Below are 22,472 nucleotides of genomic sequence, written 5' to 3'. Positions count from 1 at the left end.
TCCCAAATTGCGACAGCCTCGTCAATATTCATGAGGCATGCAATTTGTGACCCCATTAGGAATCACTAACAGTGTCTGAGACACCGTTATACATACCAATTTACGAGTGGCAAATTGCGAGTTGCAAATGCAACGCAATTTGCGAGTCGTTAATTGGAGGGTCGTACTTCTGGCCCAAAATGCTGTCCTCATTCATTCTGTCTCATGCTGCTTTATGGGGATTCTAAGTTTGAAACTCTGGGGAAGGTTTTTGGCAGGTGAATATGACGAGACGGCTTGTGGAGTTTTGCTGTTTGATGGGCTCCTGTACAACTGTATTTACTTGTAATTAATAAACTTACCTGCTTTGACCGTACCACAGCATGTCCAGACTCATCATTCCGAACCTCAACAATTTGATGACGAGCTGGTGGGACACTGCCTTGCTGGATCTTCTATGCATTTCGTTGTGGTCATAGATGAGCGGCACCGACATTGGAGTCCTCATTTATGGACTAAAAGTGGTTCAGTCCAGCAGAGTGGGCGGGATTGGAGGTCAACGTTTAGAGGTTGCGGTTTCACATTTTCAGTTGGGCACATGGTTATTTCTGTGGAGCCTGAACAAACAGAAGTGGACACCGAGTGGGTGAGGCTTCGATGACGGGCAGGTCAGTCAATTTACAAATGCACATTTTATGTCAGTCCCTGTTCTGTGAAGTTGGAAGATGGACAATAGCGTTTTAAACATAGTCAAATTCCACTTCATGAGTTTCAGAATAAAATTATTGCCAACAAAGTGGAAGAATCAAACTTGGTATTGCATGAATGGAATTATATATGTCTTCTGATAACTTGTCTGTACCACAGGACCAATCTTTGGTTGATGGAGTTCCAGATGATTCTCTCTCGTCTCATGAACCTGTCCCAATTGCTGATAATTTATTTAATCCAATGATGCTGTCACATAATGTGGTCATGTGAGTAAAAAATCTGGTTATCTGAAATAATGTTAAAAGTAATCCAATTGTATTTTATTTTATTACATTATTATTTATTTTTTATTAATATATTTTTTTATTATTATTATTATTATATATATATATATTTTTGTCAACAGAGGGAACTTTTTGTAGCCTGAATGTGCTTTGTTTAGTATTGTATTGATGCACATTGTTTTCATTGTCTTTAGCAATATAGTGCTATCCTCATTCATTCTCTCTTCTACTAGTTTATGGGGATTCTAAATTGGAATCTCCGGGGAGAGTTTTGGCAGTTGGAGATGATGAGACGGCTTTCGCAGGTTAGTTGTTTGATGGGCTCCTATATAAGTGTATTTGCTTGTAGTTGATAAACTTATCTGTTCTGGATGAACCACAGCTTGTCCGGAATCATCATAACACACCTCAACAATCAAAAAACAGCAGGGTTACACTTGGATGCATTGTTGCTTGAAGAGGAGGTTCTTCAGTTCTTTCCTGACAAACAGAACGAAAGGAGATTTCCAGATTAAAGTGCTGAAATGGTTAATTAATTTCAACAGAAGATGTTTGGTGGGGATTTGCAAAGGCTGCATTAACTTCTCTCTATAACAAGAACATCCAGATATCTAGCCTGCAGTTCTCCAACTGTTGCTCTCAACACTGTTTCTAAAGAACACATTCTTAGTTCTATGTTTCACAACCAAAACAAAAACCGACAAGTATTAGGAACGAGGGTATAAAATAATCACAGACCTCTAGACAAATGCTGAAACCATTACATAGGACACCACTGAGAGGGCCAGGCCCTTTAGATCTAGAGACACACTCCAATGGTTATTTTTCGCAGCAAAAAAGTGTAATGGGGAGAAAAGTCGTTAACAGATAGTTAATTAGCCAATAATTCTCTTTGATACATAATAACCCAGTGACAAGTAAGTACGGTAAGTTAGTTTAGTACACAGCCAAAAAATACCTGGAAACAGAGATACCTAAACACGAGGGTATAGAAATGCAAAGGAATTAGCACGAAGCCAAATATATGCTTTCAGTTTAGACGATGCAACATGAAAAAGACTATAAATTCCAGAAGTAGGATACAGTAAATCAGGATGCATGAGTCCAAATTTCCCTGCATCGAGGGCTGGTGGGTGAAAGTATTACATCTATGCTATCTCTAACACTAAGATGACATTCCTATGTTACTGGGTAAGCAATTTAAGTCAAGAGGATTTTAAGATGTCAGTGTTGGAGTCTTCCCAAGGCTTCTGTCCACTGTCAAAATGGGTCAGGCAGCCCAAAGCCACCATCGCAAACAAAGAGCTCATTCTGGGATGCTCACTCTCTGAAGGCAAGAAAGAAGTGGAGCTCTTTTCCTAGTTTGAACAATCATTTATCCACAGGTAGAACTCCCGATGTACACTTCGCACACACCGTCCATTCTGGGTACATTCCTGAGCGTACTTTTCCAAGGTATCGCCCATGTACCTTCCTCGTAACAATTTTTCCTTGGCTTCCAGGCTTTCTCCCATGTGAATCCCAAATGGCCTTACTTTATCAACTCATCACACAATTGTAACTTCTTCTCTCCTTGCCTAACTAGTTAAATAAAGACATTATTGTACGTAAAAGAACACTTCCTCACCTGCGATACAAACATGAGAAAGAACAGCTTCCACAGCAAACATGAAATTCACTTATTAATTCTAAAGCAAGAGTTGTCAGGGACTTGCACTTCAGGTCTACGATTTCAGCTAACATAAGAATGCATCACATAAACTTCATGAATTTACATGATCATTAATACATTTCCGACTAATGCCTTTACCTATGTCTGAAATGTCACATTAATAAACACTTTTAGTACATATGTATTTGTCAGTTTCAGGACACATGTTCTTCATGTTAACGTTTTCGGCTAGATATATTAATTTCCTATGTAAATTCTGCATGCTACTTGTCGATAACCTAAAATACGTCACACAGTTACGTCGATATATTTCACAATTCTAATACTTCACGTTAATAGAATTGCAAGATTATATGCGGGCACTCTACACATGCTAATACTGCACCCTTCAAATGAAATGAGATTTCTGCACCATCAGTTCCCGCCTCTGAGGACGTTGTCATCATAAAACCCTTCAAAACACAACTGCAGAGTGAACCAATCTAAACAAATGTCTTAGATAATCTTCTCTGTCTGAACTCCTCCATTTGTTTCAAATTCTCTTAGTGACTGTCCTGCAGTCTTTCCAACCATCGCTCTCTTTCCCTTAAGGAGTTCTTCATTTGCCACACTTTTTACCACTTAGACGCCCTTATTATTCCAACCAGGACAATGATAAAGATTACAACAATCATTATCGGTTTCAAGATGTAGCCAAAAATTCCACTTTCCAGATTTGCAAACCAACTTCCAACTGCACCAAATCCCTTCACAGTTTTATCCTAAACTGCTTCAGCTGCCACGTCCTGTATTTCACGACATATATCAGTGATGTGGAGAAGTGTGGATCACTGGTTAGAGGAGGCAGAACCTGAAGCAGAGGTCAGACCAGGGACCAGGGTTCAATTCCCGACGCGGCAGGGTCTTGAGCCCAAATGTCCACGGGCTCGATAATTCTCGCTTCGGTGCCTACTCGAATCACGGGTTCACACTCTGCAACTCTGGGCAATAGCTTGCTTAATCTCCACTACGGTTCCCCCGCGGCGGGATGCCTGGCTTTCAACTTGGGGATGCCCAGTAGGGGTTCTCTCACAGGGAAAAAGCCAGGGCGGGTTCCCAAAGCAAGCGCCTTGAGACCTTTCGGTGATAAGGCGCTATAGAACCTTTGACATTTGACATTGACATCTATTAGGGATATAAGTACAACACTGTTGGACCTTCAGCATCTGACACACTCCGCATTGTTTTGCAAGTAACACATATAAAGCAAGTTGGTTCTGCATCACCATCGCCCTTAACAAGAACATCTCTCCATCTATGACTAGCAAAGACTGAGCTGTGTTAACAGATAACTTACCCACTAAAGTAGACAGCATTCTAATCTTGATGTCATTAAACACCACCCCTAAACTAGGTATCACCACTCCAAATATATCTCCCACAACCTCTCCAGCAGTCAGTCCATGTTACTCCCTGCTGACTTTCCTTCAGATCTCTCCAAATCATCCACATGGTATATTTTCGGAAACACAACTGCCAAATAACAAGTACTGTACCCTTTGCTCGGTAGTCAACAAACGCATTCTTCCTGCACACAAAATATACTCCTGGTACCATTCAAACTGACTCTAACAAAACCATCTTCCAAGGACCACTACTAAAGAAGATATGATCACACACAATTTGTCCCACAAATAGTGTATCGTAATGTCTCACAGCTTGACGAATGCAAAGCTTGCCTTGTTATTGCCAATCTAAAGCTACAGGACCTGAACTTCCTTTAGCCTTGTGAGCTAACTCCTCCTTGGTCCAATCAGAACCCTTGTCCTTATTGTCAACCTTTCTGACAATTCCCCAACGTCTATCTTCTTCTTGATCTATGAATTTCTTTTCTATGTCTGTTAGTATGCATGTTAGGTGATGTCTATGCGCATAAGCAGGTTCTAGTGTCATTGTTGGTGAGAAGCAATTTTAAATTCTTTGTATTCTTTTATAATAATCCTATTTATTCAGGTGTTTAAATACAGGTATTTTTGACAGTACCATGTCATAATTTGAAAAGTAATACTCGTAATGGCATTTTCCATAAACCATACCAAGGAGTAGACTACAGATAATAATATAAGTCAAGGGTAAGTATTGATATCATATTCCCTCCTCAACTGAAGCAGATAATTGCAAGCACACGTAGAAACCTCTAACTTCCATAGTGTCAACATACTCATACAGCAATTAGCATAAGTATTCAACATATAATCACTCTTGGATAGATCTACATGAAGAAAGTGACTAGTTTGTTCTACTAAGCCTTTCTCAGATCCTAGTGTATCCTTCTTTGAGACAGCAGTGGTAGGTGCGGATGTCATGTGTACTCCCACCCCGTCCTGCTTGTGCTCAGGTGAACTTAAAATTGACTCTATCACAACTATAGTTATTACTACAACTATCACTACAATGAGTGCACCTACAATACATTTGTAACTGCAACACAAATTTCCAGACTCCATTTTAGAGTAGATCAGATCACAGTTCAAAAGAGCATCAACACACAGAGAGTGTCTTTTCTCCACCTCTACCCACATATAACAATGTTCTTCAGCAACCTTCTTTTTGAAATCTTGAAAAGTTCCTTTCAACAGTCTCTGGTTACAGTATTTATATAACTTGGAAGACTTCCCTAACCCTCTTTCTGCTTCATCTTCTTCGTCTTCTAGATAGATATCCCTAAATGTATTCTCCTTCTGCTTGGGCATTGGTTACCTTCTTCAAATAAATAGTTTACAGTTCATAGTTCAATTTACAACCCTTTATCAGCTCAGAGCCAATCTCCTCAATGACTTGTTGTAACAGTTCAGCTCTCAATGCTGCAATCCCTTGAGAAGACTGTGGTGCTCAGAAGCTTGAGATTTCAATGTCTTCCAGAATCAGAGACCATAAGCCACTTATCCGTGATGGAAAAGGCACAGTCAACAACAGAAGTGCAGTGGCTTCAATCCCAGGATCTCTTAGCAAGATCTCGACAATCAGCACCACAATCTCAGACCTCCAGCATTTGTAACCAGATAAGTCTACTCGGGAGAGGAATACCTCTGGCAAGGCACTCAAGTTATCCCAGACCTTCTTGCACTTCCTGAACTTTGCTCAATCTCACTTAGAATGGACTCTGAAGATCAATGTGTTGGTGCAATTTCTCTTTCAGATGCAAGTCTCAAGTTCCTTCTTTTCTTTCTCACAGGGCAGGTTTCACCAGCAACATCTTTCTTTCTTAACTGCACACAAACGCTTGTCACACCAGTCTCTTCCACTGAGTCAGACTCTCTGTCACACGCAACGTTACTGTCTCCCTCAGAGCTTATACCAGGGTCTTGTGTAGCTTGACCCTCCTCAGATTGATCTGTTGTGTATCCAGCCTCTTCAGGTACAGCTACAGCTTTTCTTGTATCCTCTCATGACTCCTCTGTAACATCTGGAAGTACTTCTGAGAGAGGACCTGTTTCATCGTAGGGACCCGAGACTCGTCAGGTGTGGGAGGCATGGACTTAATTCAGCACTCCACCATACTTCACAGCAGTTGTAGTCACCAATATCACTTGATATGGCCCACAACAGCGAGAATCAAGACCGTTTTTCCCCATGTGCTTTCTAATGAGAACCCAATCTCCGGGGTTTAGGTTGTGGCAGAGATCTTTTAAAGTCTGTGCAGTCGCTGCTTCAACCTGATGAGACACAGAATGAACCAAGTCACCCAATCCTTTACAGTAGTCAAAGATCAAATTATCTGTGATGTTAACGCATTAACAGGCACTGTAGGCAAACACATTGCCATTCCCATAAGTGTCCCATGAGGCAACAACCCAGTTCTCCTGTCAGGAATGCTGCACAGACAAATTAGCACTAAAGGTAATGCATCAGGTCATTTCATAAATGTTGAAGCACACACTTTAGCCAATCTCGATTTCTAAGTACCATTGCTTTTTCCCACCATTCCTGATGCCTTTGGCCTGTAGCTACAATGTAGTCTTAGATCCACATTCAAGGCGGTGCACAGCAACTTCATAACTTCAATATGGAAGTGTGTACCTCTAAATGATTCCAATATAGTTGGAAATCCGAATCTAGGAATGAGTTCCCTCAGCTACAACTTATCTACTGCTACACTTTCTCATCGGGTAGGCTTCAACCCATCGAAAAAAGATGCACACAACAACCAAAATGTATCTCAATCCATTACACACAGTCATCTTAACAAAATCCTTTTTGATTAAAGGGACCCCCTGATCTGCCAATGTGACTCAAGGCAACAACTGTTTTCATCCCAGCATTCATTTGTTGTCATGTGATACATAGATGACACAGAGCTTCTGCAATCACTCGAAACCTTGGATTAAACAAAGTCTGTCTGAACAATCTCACCATAGCATCTCTTCCTATATGAGCTGCTCCATGAATTTGCCTTGCCATTCGATGTAACAAACAATCCAGTATTACTGCCCTACCATCAGCTGATACCCAAATGCCATCTGTCCCTTTCTCACAACCTGATCTAATCCAACTCAATTGTTCCTTGTCTTTGACCTCCATTTGCAAATGCCTCACTTCATCCCATGTGTCTGTAGCTGCTAGTATCATGCTGAGTTTGGTCTTCTCTGTACTCTCTCCAGCATATTACCCATAGAAAACACATGGATGAATAGCACAGAAACTTGCTACTTCGTCGGCATACCCTTTTCCGATGGTAACAGAATAATTTCCCCTTCCAGAGGCTGCGCATTTAAGGACAGCCACTTCTCTTGGCAATTGTAGAGCTTCCAATAGTTGTCTCACATACTTCCCTTTTCGTATCGGGGAATGCCAAATGACGTTAGGAACCCTCTCTGCGACCATAGCTATCCAAAATCATGAACTCCACCGAAACCGTACTGGCTAACGGTATAGATGATGACTTTGCTCAAAGACTTGACATGCACGGGTCAAGGCAATGATTTCAGCCACTTGTGCGGAGTGTACTCCCTGTAAGCAAGCAGCTTCCACCCCTCCGGAAATGGTAGAGACAGAAAACACTGCTCTAAAATTTCCCTGATTATCTCTTAAGCATGAACCATCAACAAAGAGGATTTGCTCAGGATCAGACAATGGCACATCGACAATGTCAGGTCTCAGTTTCTTACAAATCTCAGAGTCATCCAGACAGTCATTGCCTTCACACTCTTCCACATCAGCATTTGGAACAGGTAACAAGGTAGCAGGATTTAACACAGAACATAGTTTCAGAGTAACATTTTCAGCAGCGAGTAGCGCCTGTCTGCACCTTGTCAACCTGTTATTTGTCAAATGCTACGTTTTGGTTCTCGTCCTCAAAACCTCAACTGAGTGTGGTACATATACTGTAAGAGAATAAGCCATCACAATGCTTTTACAACGTTCAATGCTGACACCTGTTGCAGCAGAGGATTTGAGACATCTGGGCAATGCTGAAGTTGCAGGATCTAGAGTAGCTCAGAAATAGACCACTGGTCTACGGGCACCTTCATGTGTCTGGGTGAGTACAGATAGAGCACAACCTTCGCTTTCGTGGCAGAACAGTGAAAATAATTTGTCATAATCAGGCATTCCTAAAACTGGAGAGCAATAGTTGCACTCTCTCAACTCCAGGAAGGCAAGCAGACAGTTGTTATCCCAAGGTACCGGTTCACATACATCCTTGTGAGAAAGCATCTGCAAAGGTTTCGCCATTAAGGAAAAAATTAGGAATCCATTGTTGCATTAGCCAACAATTCCCAAGAACATTCTGACCTCTTTCTGGGTATAGGGTGAATTTACTTACATGATAACTTCCACTCTTTCTGGTGACACCTTTATTTTACCCTTTTCATTTCAATAACCCAAATACTGTACTTCATTCAGACAATACTGAAGCTTACTTGGAGACACTTTATGCCCATTGTTAGCCAGATGGTTCAGTAAAGCAATGGTATTATCTAGGCATGGGCGGATTTTGCGGATCCACGATCCGCGGATTTGCGGATCGTGGATCCGCAAAATCGGCGGATTTTGCGTATTTGCGAATCCGCGGATTTGGGGCGGGGCTTCCATGCGAGTGCACATGCCTCTTGTGTGTTTAAAAGGATGCAAAGGCCTCTGTCCAGCATCACAGCTGATTTTCGACGGTAGATTTGGGAAGAAGGCACACCTGCCCAGCCTCGATGACGAGCACGATTGTTTTTTGGGCTGATGAATGAGTCACTGCATTTGAGCTTCAACTAGTTCCAGCGACCATGTGTGTGTTACTATGCAATCGCCCCGAAGGGCGCAGGGGTCCCTTAGGTGAGCTGTCCATCATAGTGCGTCAATGGCGGGAAGACGGTGCACACCGCGAGTGTGTGGGCGGGGCTTCCATGCGAGTTCACATGCCTCTTGTGTGTTTAAAAGGATGCAAAGGCCTCTGTCCAGCATCACAGCTGATTTTCGGCGGTAGATTTGGGAAGAAGGCACACCTGCCTGGCCTGTTGTAACTATTTTATTATGGCGCCGGCAAGCTGCCAGCGCCATCCTAAAATAGTTACTAAATTAGCTTCAACAGGAAGCTCTAATAGATAAAATCGAGCACCTGCTTTATTTTATCTATTAGAGCTTCCTGTTGAAGCTAACTTAGTAACTATTTTAGGATGGCAATAGTTACAACAGGCCAGGCTTCAACTTTTGCCCCGGGCCCGGATCCGCCGCTCGCGGATTTGCGAATTCTCGGCAAATTCGCGGGCGATCGCGAACAAAGAAAATAAACCTCCCGGCAAGATTCTCAACGTGGTAAGGTCAGGTTTCTCATTATGAGTAGTCGCGTATGCTCGGGACCGCTTGCGGTGAGAAACTACCAGTCCACGTTGAGAAAGGTGCCGCTCGAGTAAAAATCTACTCGAGCGGCAGAAAACGACAGCTCACACTGTGCGAGATGCCATTTTCAATGATTGCACAGTGCGGACAAGCATCCGGCACTGTGCAATCATCGCGAACAGCACACTATGCAGTTTGCGTAGCGCTACACGTAATCTCGCGTAGTGCGAAGTGCACTTCGCGTAGCTACGCTTAGCGCAACTACGTGAACTACGCCCAGGGTTAGCTATATTTTCCACTTGGCTTCTGTAACCCCATAATAAGAGAACTGCACAGATTTTCCATGATCTCCTTTAGGATGCCCTGCATTATCATGGAGTCAATTACAGGTGTGGTCCCTGCCACTGTTTCTGGAGTCAGAGTGTACTAGGGTGTTCTCAGAAACTCTCCATTTGGCTTTACCTGAATGAGGACGGCTCAATGTCTCAAATCAGTTCAGTCTCTTCCCCTTAGAAGTCCCATTGCACGGGGGTGGTGTCCCTGAGATCAAGCAACATGTCTTCCACTGTCAACTAAGGAAATATGGCGGTATAAAGATTCTGGTTTAAAAGCAATGTCCTCATCATTAGTCTGCAATTTGATTCCTTTTGGTGCACAGTAGATGGTACAATTCAATTTGCACAATAGGTTACACCATAGTAAACAGACTGGACTCGAATCACACACCACAAACTGATGATGATCCTGAAAGTTTCCTATTTTTACAGGTACCTCTTCTGTCAAAGGGTTCATCATTCTCTTGTTAGAGACTCCTTCAACTTGGATTGATTTTCCAGAGAGGGGCAGGTTTGGGGCTACTGCAGATCTCACAGTAGAACGGGTAGCACCAGTATCAATCAAGAATGTAATGGGATGACCATCTACGTCTGCTTATACGTATTGTCCACTCTGGTCTACCTCCAAGACTGCGGCAAGTGACCAGTCTTCCTCCTCCCTCAGGCACGGTCATAAGGGCGGGTCCGGATCGAATCCGTCCATAGCTTCCATCAAAGGCATTTGGGGATATGTCCGAATTCCCTGTGGAATTCTCAGAGGCTGAGGTACTTACACTAATGGATTCCTATTCCCTCCCGCATTAAATTATCTTGGCCTGGTTACTGTCAGTAACTGATTTACTCTATCTGCCACCTGCACTAGCTCTCCTCCCTATTCTTGGTTCGTAGGATTAAGGCAACACTTGCGCTTCAAATGCCTGATCAAATAAAAAAAATGACAGGCAGTGGTCTTCTTCAGAGTCACAACATCTACCCCTGTCTTCGGATCTATAGAGACGTCTCTTCCTCTTCCCTGTCTCGTCAATCCTCAAACTGTAGGTACTTGTACACCTCCTGAAACATTCCCCTGACCACGAGCTAGAGCTCCCATTATTGACTGCACCTGCTCTCCCTTTTGGGCATTATGCATCTGGACTAACATCAATTTTCCCTTAATTCACCTCATCACTGCAATACTTGAAAGGGAAACATCCATTCCAACAGAGTCATTACATCACACTGTCATTACAATGCAACTGTTACAATGCATCTGCCTTTACATCGCATGCCATTACAACGCATGTCATTACAATGCATGTCCATACAACGCATGCCAATACATCTCATTATATGGTAAGTAATGGAGATTTTTTAGTTTCAGGGTGTGTATGGGATCTGGGGTAGATGGGAATAGTAATTTTGACCCCTACACTATCCAACACTTTCCCTACTGTTGCACTCACTGGAGTGGGAATAGCAATTGTTACCCCTACACTATCCAACACTTACCCTACTTTAGCCCTAAAAGTATTATGCATTGTAATGGTATGCATTGTAATGGTATACATTGTAATGGAATGCGTTGTAATGGTAGTTTTCAAAAATGAGTTCTAATGGCATGCGTTGTAAAATCATCCGATGTACTGGTAGTTGCGATGTAAAACCCGCATTGTAAAAGCATGAGTTGTAATTGTTCGCGTTGCAACGTCATAAATTCTACTGGTCAATCATAGGACTTCATCTACTGACTTATTTTGCCAACAGATTAGGTGCTGTGGGATCATAAGGCTGATCTCCGGCCTCCATCCTGTGTCACAAATATGGACACAAATGTTTCCATGTCTTTACGGTTGAGCATATCTAACCCACTGTACTGCTTAAAGACTTGTAAAAGCCTCTCGTAGTAGGCATGTACTGACACTTTAAGTTCCTAGGTTGTTCATTCTATCTTAACCCAATCAATGTCATATGAGGCTATTTTGGACTGCAACCATGTGATCACCTGATCGTACTTCTTCATAACCGACGGTGAAGGACCATGAGTTATTGAGTCCTTCTCTGTTTCAGCACCAGGCCACTCAACAGCTATCTTTCAAGCAGACCATAGATCACTAAGAACCACAATTTTGAACAAGCTTATGAATTCACATAATCATTAACACATTTGCAACTAATGCATCTACCTACATATGAAATGTCATATTATTAAACACTTTTAGTACATAAACATTTGTCAGTTTCACAACACATGTTCTTCATGTTAACGTTTTCTGCTAGTTACATTAATTTCCTATGTTAAATCTCCATGCTACTTCTCGATAACCTAAAGACGTCACACAGTTATGTTAAAACATTTAACAATTCTAATACTTCCCGTTAATAGAAGGGCAAGATTTTATGCGGGTGCGCTCTACACATGATTATAATGCACCCCTACAAATGAAATGAGGTTTCTGCTTCATCACCACCAAGTCTATAAAGTATGCAGGGTTAAACAGGGTCAAAATGGGACAATAGGCCAGGGGCACTAAAATAAAAGTGGCCCGCTAGTAAATAAGAAAGTTATAAATTGGTCCATGTTTACAGATTGCTGCAGCTTTGAAATTGTAAAGACATGCTGTATATGTTTTGCAAGGTTAAGAAGTGTGCACGGATTTGACCATGCTGAAGATAATGTTTGATTTAATATTAGGGAAAACAACAGTACAAACCAGCCCAGCTGACCCTAAAACAGGCCCACAAACAAAATAAAAAGTGACCCACACACTGACCTTTCAGACCAGCCCATCGTACACTGCCTGATTCTCCTACATCCCAGTCCCACCCTGGGGTTGAAGCAATGATGAATATGGGGCAGCACTGGCTGCAGCTCTCTTTTGCACCTTAATGTCATGTGATTCTGACATCACAAAGTTGATATTTGCTTCTGCAGTCAATCCTTGATGGTAGCTGTTGCTCAGCAACTAGAACGTGCTACAGCAGAACAGAATACAGCCTTTTGCTGTTGGTCCCACTCCGTATTTGGGTTCAGGCAAAGAAAGTAAAAGAAATTGATCGCAGGCACCCCTGACGTCACTCTCCATAACCGTGAGCCGTGTTCCTCCCTGCTTGCTCCACTCCTGCCCACCCGAGCATTGCCAAGAAGTGGCGTTACCATGGAGCCGCGTCTCAGCGCAGATTAAGGAGGCCATCTTGTGTGTCATTCTCTCGCCGCATCGGCGCGCTGCTGCGCATCCTGTTTAAAATGGTCTGCCGGGCCAAAAAACAGACCGTAAAGCTGGATTGTGGACCGCTTGCATGGTCAGAGAAAGGGAGAGCAGTAAAAAAAATGCAGTGACATGTTCATACCAGCATAAATATGGCAGATGATGGCAAAGCAGAAGATAATCCTTTAGACCCCATTGATGGGGATAAAAAGAGAAATAATGATGATATGGCCGCAGAAGAAACGAAAGAAGACAATACAAATGCAATAGACACAAAAGAAATGCAGTAGACGTAAAAGAAAGAGTTAGTATCACAGGAACGGAAAAAGAAGATACAAACACAAGTGAAAAAAGAGAAGCTGGCAGAAAAAGTTTTGCAGAACTCTCAAATTCGTCTTGAACATGTGTCTCAAACACCTTCAAGTTACGTTGAAACTTTACCGAAAACAGTGAAAAGAAGAATTAATGCACCGAAACAACTGCAAGTGAAATGTGCCCACATAAAAGCAAAGTTTTAAGAAGAGGTTCATGAGCTGGAGTTAAAATATGCATCACTGTACCAGCCTCTCTTGGAAAAGAGACGAGAAGTTATCAATGGTGAAGTTGAGCCAACAGACAAAGAATGTGAATGGCACAGTGAAACAGAAGATGAGGAGCAATTAGCTGAATCATTAAAAACAAAGGCATCAATAATCAAAGAAACAAAAGATGAGATATATCATAAGGAGTCCCAGATTTTTTTGGGCTGACAACATTTCGAAATGTAGATCTTCTATATGATTTAGGTCAGCCACTTCCTATCCTATGCCAAGCAAGATCAGACTTGTTTCATTACCTGGTGCTGTACGTGCAATTTAGTGGATCAGAGAGCCTATGATACCAGAAGGGCTACTGAGAGCCTAACTAGAACAAGGACAGATAACATAGAAATGGGACTGAAAGTCCAGAACCGGGAAAGCCAAGAACTGGGGGAGAGAGACCAGAACCAGAATCGGCAAGGGTCAAAGGTCCCAGAACCACGATGGAGAGCCGTGACAGAGAGCCCACAACGGGGACAAAGGTGACAGAACCAGAACCAGGAGGGGACAAAAGTCCCAGAACCAGTACCAAGAGGGGGCAAAGATCCCGAACCACGATGAACCATGACAGAGAGCCCACAATGGGGACAAAGGTCCTGCAACCAGAACCGGGACAGATAGTCCAAAACTAGGACAGAGAGTCCAGACTCAGGAAAGCAAACCAAAGCCGGCACATGGAGCTCAGAATGGGGACAAAGGTCCTGCAATTAGAACCGGGTCGGAGAGCCCACAGAACTAAGACAAAGAGCCCAAAACAAAAAAAACAACAAAAATGGTCCAGAGAGTTCACAACCAACACAAAAAAGAGGCCCAGAACCAAAGAAAGAGGCCCATAGCCTGAGAAAGAAGTCTAGAACCAGAAAAAGAATTCTAGAACCAGAGAAAGATAATCAGAACCAGGACAGCTAGTCCAAAACCAGGACAGAGAAAGAACTGGTTTCAACAATTTCTTCAGGAACATTAGAGCCAGATATTTTCAATCGAAAGCATGGAGGCATCTGTTGAGCTGTTCATCTTCAACTCAAAGCGGAAAGCGGTGGTGGACAGAGACAGATTGAAGAAAGTAAACTGTCTCTTCCTGTTTTTGCTGGACAAGGACAGATTGGAGAAAGTAGACTGTCTCTTCCTGTGTTTTCTTCTGTCTAAGGGGAGTAGGTGGTGGTGATGCCTGTTGGTTGTTTTGGTGATGTCCCTCACATCCCCCTTCACCCTTGACCCCGAAACGCTCCTTTGCCTTTGCGAACCAAAAAGTTTAAGACATTGTATACCTCCTACCTGTCTTAATTATTATTGTTGTTGTGTCCCATACATTAAGCTTCATTTTGTGTTTTGTTTCTTTATTTCTTTTTTCTCTGTAAAGGAGAAAGATATGATATATATTTGTGCTTCTCTCAACAGGGACACCTGTGGTCATTAGGCCTTCCTTTGTGTTCCCATCTCCCCAGCCTCCCAGAATACCTGTGAGTGGTCTAACTTGTACTAGAGTGTTCTACTCTTGTCAGTTGATGGTCTGGTCAGCTGGCGAGGTGTGCGCTTAGCTGTGCTCTTAAATAAAACTACTTGTGACTGAAATGGATGTGTCCTGAACTTACTTACAACAAATACCCTTGTCAAACACTTCCAGAGGTAATCTTTGAGGATCGACGTAGGCCATTGAAGTCCTGCGGCAGCGCCTGTAGAGAGTACCTCGATGGCAGCAAATGCTATTAACAAGCCATTCTGCCATTCTGACTCCAAAACTGCAATTCAATCAATCAATCATAGCATTTGTAAAGCTCGCTACTCACCCGTGAGGGTCTCAATGCGCTGGGGCGGGAGGGTTGCTGCTACTGCTCAAACAGCCAGGTCTTGAGGTGTCTCCTGAAGATGAGGTGGTCCTGGGTCAGTCGAAGTTGGACAGGGAGGGAGTTCCAGGTCTTCCTCCGGTGGTGGTTCCGTGAATCCGTGGGATGGTGGCGAGGGCGAGGCTGGCGGAGCGGAGCTGGCGGGACGGAGTGTAGAACGTGAGGCGAATGTTGAGGTAGTCGGGGCCTATGTCTTGGAGAGCCTTGTGTGCGTGGGTGAGGAGCCTGAACATGATTCTCTTGCTGACTGGAAGCCAGTGCAGGTCTCTCAGCTGGGTGGATATGTGGCTGTGGCAAGGGATGTCGAGGATGAGGCAAGTGGAGGCGTTCTGTATGCGCTGGAGTCTTCTCTGAAGTTTTGCTGTTGTTCCTGCGTAGAGGGCGTTCCCGTAGTCCAACCGGCTGGTGACGAGGGCTTGGGTGACGGTTCTTCTTGTTTCGGTGGGGATCCATCTGAATATCTTTCGGAGCATGCGCAGGGTGTTGAAACATGAGGATGAGATGGCGTTGACTTGCTTGGACAGTGTGAGCGTGAAGTCCAAGATGAATCCCAGGTTGTGTGCATGGTCCGTGGGTGTCGGTGCGGCGCCCAGCACGGAGTCGTTCCAGGCGGATGGGGATGGTCCCAGGATGAGGACTTCCGTCTTGTCCGAGTTCAGTTTCAGGCGGCTGAGCTTCATCCAGTTTGCGACGTCCCTTATTCCTTCCTGGAGGTTGGTCTTGGCGGTGGCTGGGTCTTTGGTGAGGGAGAGGATCAGCTGGGTGTCGTCGGTGTAGGAGATGATGAGGTTGTGTGCGCGGACGATGGCGGCGAGGGGGCCTATGTAGACATTGAAGGGAGTCGGGCTGAGCGAGGATCCTTGGGGTACGCCGCAGATGATCTCGGTGGACGCGGAGTGGAAGGAAGGAAGGCGGACTCTCTGGGTTCTGCCGGAGAGGAATGATGTGATCCAGTCCAGGACTCTTCCTTGGAACCCTGTGTTGTGGAGGCGAGATCTTAGGGTGCGGTGGCAGATGGTGTCGAAGGCAGCTGAGAGGTCAAGGAGGATGAGGGCGTCTGTTTCCCCGTTGTCGAGCAGGGTCCTGATGTCGTCGGTGGCTGCGATGAGGGCGGTCTCGGTGCTGTGGTTGGCGCGGAATCCGGACTGGGATGGGTTAAGGAGCCATTTGCCTCGAGGAAGGCGGTCAGCTGTTTGTTGACGGTCTTGTTAATGACTTTCGCTGGGAAGGGAAGAAGGGAGATGGGTCGGAAGTTCTTGAGGTCTTAAGGGTCCGCTGTGGGTTTCTTCAGTAGAGCGTTGATCTCTGCGTGTTTCCAGCTCTCTGGGAAGGTGGCAGCCGAGAAGGAGTTGTTGATGATGTTCCAGAGGTGGGGTGCGATGACAGCGTCTGCTTTGTTGAAGATGTGGTGGGGGCATGGATCGGACGGTGAGCCGGAGTGGATGGTGTTCATGACGTGGCGGGTGTCTTCAATGCTGATGGGGTTCCAGGTGTTGAGGGTGGCGGTGGGGGATGATGGTTCTGTGGCTGATGGCAGAGTCTGGGCACGGAAGCTGTCGTGTATGTCAGCGATCTTGCGGTGAAAGAAGGTGGCGAGAGCGTCGCAGAGGTCTTGCGATGGTGGGATGTCATTGGAGTTGGCGCTGGGGTTGGAGAGTTCTTTCACGATGCTGAAGAGCTCCTTGCTGTTGTGTACATTGTTGTCTAGGCGCTCCTTGAAAGAAGTCCTCTTGTTGGTGCGGATCAGTTGGTGGTGTATGCGGATGTCGTTCTTGAGAGCCGTCTGTTGAGAGCCGTTTCTGCCGTCTATTCGCGGCCCCAGGTCTTCTCGAGGGTTTGGCAGGATTTCTTAGAGTCCTTGACTTCGTCAGTGAACCAGGTGGCTATTCTGTTGCCGGGCTTGCCAGGAGGGTTCTTCAGTGGTGTGAGAGTGTTGGCGCAGTTGCTGATCTACTGTGTGAGGTTGCGTGTGGCTGCGTTGGGGTCAGTGGTGCGGGTTCTGGCTCAGTGACGATGTGAGCTGGTCGGTGGTGATTTTTCTCCAGCTTCTGCGGGGGATCTGCTGCGGGTGGTGGTGGGATGTAGTCTTCTTGAAGGACAAGTGAATGCAGCTGTGGTCGGTCCAGTGGAGGCTGGTGGTGTGACTGTAGGTGACGTGGTTGCTGGAGGAGAAGATGGGGTAGAGCGTATGTCCGGCGTAGTGGGTGGGGGTGGTCACCAGTTGTTTGAGTCCGAGGTTGGCTAGGTTGTCAAGCAGGGTGGTGGTGTTGTTATCGTTGAAGTTCTCCAGGTGGAAATTCAGTTCCCCTAGGAGGATGTAGTCTGCGGAGGCAAGGGCGTGCGGGCTGATGAAGTTGGCGATGGCTTCGCTGAATTGTGTACGTGGGCCCGAGGTCTGTAGATGAGGGTTCCTATGAGGGTGGTCTTTGGGTCGGTGTGGATCTGGAAGTGTAGTAGTTCCTGCGGTGATGAGAGTTTCCTCGGTGGTGGTTGAGACACTGATCGTGTTCCTGTGGATGATGGGGATTCCCCCTTCGAATTTCTTGGTACGGTCTTTCCAGGTGATCTTGTAACCGTCCGGGATGGCTATGGCAATGTCGGGGGCTGAGGAGGCATTCATCCATGAGGAAGGCGATGTCCGGAGCTGTAGTGTCGAGGAGGTCCCAGAGTTCGATGGCATGCTTGTGGGCGGAGCGGATGTTGAGCAGGATGCACTTGAGGTGGTTGTTGTTGCCTGGTGCTGAGAGTGGGGTGAAGGTCCGGAGGCAGGTGAAGTTGCATTCTCGGCAGGCTAATGGTCTGTGGGTGCGTTTCGGGGTGGCTCAGTAGCAGGTGGCTGATCGGCCTGTGTTGAGGGCGTGGAAGGTGGCGGTGTCGTATCTCAGTCGGGTTTCTTGGCTCCGGCGGAGGCCAGGGGTTCTGGGGCTGGGCTCGGTCCAGGCGCGGACGGGTGCAGACGGGCTTGCCTTAGGCGCGCCTTCGGCACGCCAGTGGTGTGGCCGCGCAGCCGCCTGCATTATGAGGGGACGAGGGAGGGAGGAGCAGCAGCTGGGAGCGTGGAGCGGGGACGAATCGGGTCACGGGGGTGGGGCCGTAGGGGAACGCAGCGGCGGGAAACACGGGCGGCAGGAGGGGGGAGCGGTGGCGAAAAACAAGAAATGGGCACAGAAGGCAAACAAAAACACAGTGGCAACTACGGAGGGGCACAGAAGGTAGACAAAAACAGTGGCAAACACAGGCAGCAGATAACAGAGACAGGGGCAAACTAAAGGGCAGAGACTACGAAGAAGGACAAGTACAGACAGTAACAGTAACAGATAAAAACAAAGAAGAAAAAAGATAAATGACAGTAAAGACATACGAAATACTTACAGGCCCACCACTGGGCCACCAGGGATGAGGCGCAGGCAGGAGCCTCCGGGTGGAGGAGGGCCTCGAACGCGCAGCAGCAGCAGCGAGGCTCGGGGACACAGCGCCAGCAGGGTGTGCTAACGCGGTGAGGGAGCGTCCCGGCCTGAACCAGGGCCTTGGGTCGCAAGTAGGTTTGAAGGGTAAACAGCCATTACAGCGCAACTTTTAAACCGTACACCATTACATTGCAAGCGTTATAACGCATGCAATGTAACAAGGCATAGCCATTACAACGCATGTTATTACATCACATGCGCTTTGACAACGCATGCAATGTAATGGCAATCCAATTCATTGTGAGGAAACTGAGGCTCTTCTGTTTCCTCACAACAGCGTACATCATGCACCGCCCCATAGCCAACGTAAGGCGAAGCAGGAACCAGGGAGAGGAACCACGAGGAGAGCCAGGTAAGGGGGATTGGGCCTGGGGTGGGGGTAGTGTTTTAGGGTTTGCGGTAGTGTTGTGGTGTTTGTGTAGTGTAGGGTAGTGTTTTAGGGTTTAGGGTAGTGTTGGGGGTTGTGCAGGGTAGTGTTTAATTGTACGGAGCAGACTGGGGGTCAGGGGAGGGTTATGCTGGAGGTAGCGTTTTAGGGTTTAGGCTAGTGCTGTGGTGTGTGTGTAGTACAGGGTACTGTTTTAGGGTTTAGGGTAGTGTCTGGGAGTTGTGCAGGGTAGTGTTTAATTGTAGGGAGTGGACTAGGGGTTGGGGAGGGTCGTGCTGGAGGTAGTGTTTTAGGGTTTAGGGTAGTTCTGTGGTGTTTGTGTAGTGCAGGGTAGTGTTTTAGGGTTTAGGGTAGTATTGGGGGTCATGCAGCGAGTGTTTAAGTATAAGGAGTGGACTGGGGGTTGGGGAGGGTTGTGCTGGTGGTAGTGTTTTAAGGTTTAGGGTAGTGCCGTGGTGTGTGTGTAGAGCATGGTAGTGTTTTAGTGTTTAGGGTAGTTTTGGGGGTTGTGCAGGGTAGTGTTTAATTGTAGGGAGCAGACTGGGGTCGGGGAGGGTTGTGCTGGAGGTAGTTGTTTAGGGTTTAGGGTAGTGCCGTGGTGTGTGTGTAGTGCAGAGTAGTGTTGTTGGGTTTAGGGTAGTGTCAGGGGATCATGCTGCGTAGTCTTAATGTCGGAAGAGTACTGGGGGTCAGGTAGGGTCAAGCAGGGGTATAAAATTAGGATTTAGAGCTGGGCAGAGTACTGTCACTTACATTGCACACCTTTACCATGAGTATAGCTTTACCATGCATGCCTTTGCATTGTAATGGTATGCGTGGTAAAAGTATGTGATGTAATGGCATGTTGTTGTATTTGCAATGCGATGTAATAACAGCATTGTAATGGCACGCGTGGTATTAGTACGCGTTGTAATGAGTCATATTCAGTTTGAAGACATGGGCCAATCCAGAATTAGCCAGGAACCCACAGGCAAGTAGCTCTCACCGACTTTCACTTCTTAGTTTCAGATGTGCCTCAGGTCACCAGTGTCTATTCAATGGAAGATACAATATAGTGTAGTGTGTGAACTCCAGCACGAAATCATACTCAGGAAACAAAATCAGGTAGACCCTCAATTGAGGATTTATTTACCGACTGAGACCCACGGCCACTCCCAGGGAAGTCTCTGCTGTGAATGCCTGAAAGCAATTCTAGAATACCCAAACCAGATGACATCCACAATACTCTGAATACCTAAACACTATTGAGCCCATTATGATAACGGGCGGATCGCCACGCCATACGGGCAGTGGCAATCCGCTCGCTAAAAACCACCATCCACTCCCTAATTCCCCCCTGCCAGATTACCATGGTGGGGGGGACCCCGGCAGACGTAGAGACCGTCTGCCGGTTTTCCGCCCGGTCGCAGAGTCAACCGGGCGGAAAAGCAGCTGACATAGTGGCGGTGTCTGGGAGACACCGCAATCCATATTAGCATGTGTTTGGGAAAGGCAGGCGGTTTCTGCCATTGGGGGCCCGTTGCGGGCTCCCAGGGACTCTGGGGGGTGGGGGGGCACATGGGGGGTACATATGGTACCCCCCAGCAGTTCCATGCACAACATGGCAGGCACTGCGCGGTGCCTGCCATGTTGTGCACGGAAGTGCACAACATGCCTTCCGGGCATTGTTGCGGGCGGTGCTGAGAGCACCGCTCGCCACAATGTCAGGAATGCTGGATGCGTCGGCCACTATGGCCCCCACGGGACTCCCTCCCTTATGGTGGGCGGTCCCTTTTTGCGTCGGGATGGCGGGCGGCCGCCATCCTAATGTGCCCCTAAACGTCTTCAAAGTCACCCTTATTATTCTAATAAATAAAACAGAAGAAATATACCTACTACAAACTATGAGTTACATAACATAATAAGAACTATAACATGACCATTTTTCAAAAACACAAATCCAAAAAAATCTAAAAGCAATGCAATTAAAACATAAAATTTAAATTTGACATGAGCTTCTCTCACCCATTCATCATGGAATCGCAAATTCACACTCCTACTTCTCTGTGAATCATTTTGTAAGCAAACTTCACCATCAGTTTCAGCCACACCACCATATGCACCTTTGTACAATAAACCACTTCTTCAACTGGAGCAATGCCACCACTGCACACCTTTTCATTAAAGGACAAAGACACATCGAGCCAATCAGAATCATTCATCACATCCAATCGAACATACTTATTTGTCATAACGTGAACTTGCTACTCTTTAAATTTCACAATAGACTACTGTTCCACTACCCTTTGTACGGCAAATACCTTAACAGGTTTAAATTGCTTGGCACATTTCGACTCTCCCTTCTCATACCTGTAAATCAATGTTTTTGACACTTCTAGTGTGATCAAAATATTCTTCATAAACTTTTTGTTTCTCCTCCACTTTTTTGTAAACCTAAAATCTTAGGGGCAGATTTAAAGCCCCATGCGCCACTTGTGCGTCACTTTTCCCATGTTAAAAGTGATGCAAAAGTGGCGCAAGAGACTTGTAAATCTGCCCCTTAATGTTCATTCAAATAACCAGTCCGTTCATCCAACCAAGAAAGTTTAAAACCAGAATGAGGTTTTCTGCCCCTCAAAAGCATAATAGGTACAACAGTAGTAGTTAGTACTGTGCAGCGCGGTATTATAGCTCCATACCTTGTCTTTCAAATATTCAACATCCAAATTATACAAAAGTGCCATCTGTATACCTTCATTCAAAAAATTATTAGCCCTCTCCACTAAATCATCTTAAGAAGTACTACTCAAATCACCTTAATGTGCTGTATGGCATGTTTGTTGAAAAACTGCAACATCTCTTGATTTAAGTGCACCTTTAATACTACAAATGCATATTAGAACCCCTACGTAAAGTATTCCACTGCCGCAATCAGATACTTCAAGACACTTTTCAACAAGTTATAAGGAAGAGAAAAGTCTAAAACTAGTTTCATCCAAGGTCTTTCAGAACAAGGAATAAGAGTCAAAGATGGAACACTAACCTTCCAATGCTTATCAGCACACAAACATTCCTTACACTTATCAGCAAACATTTTAACAAACATTTTAACTTGAGAATAAGTAATGCTACTTTATTCTGTGAACTGTGGCCAAAATAACCAGACGTCCTTTAGAAGCCAATGATATAATCCTTTTTTACATACGGCGGGACACTACAATCCTATCTTAAAACAATTTCATT

This window comes from Lissotriton helveticus, chromosome 8 (assembly GCF_964261635.1).
Source record: "Lissotriton helveticus chromosome 8, aLisHel1.1, whole genome shotgun sequence".
In the NCBI taxonomy this organism is placed as follows: domain Eukaryota; kingdom Metazoa; phylum Chordata; class Amphibia; order Caudata; family Salamandridae; genus Lissotriton; species Lissotriton helveticus.
The sequence above is the reverse complement of the archived record's forward strand: the minus strand, read 5'-3'. Positions refer to the sequence as shown.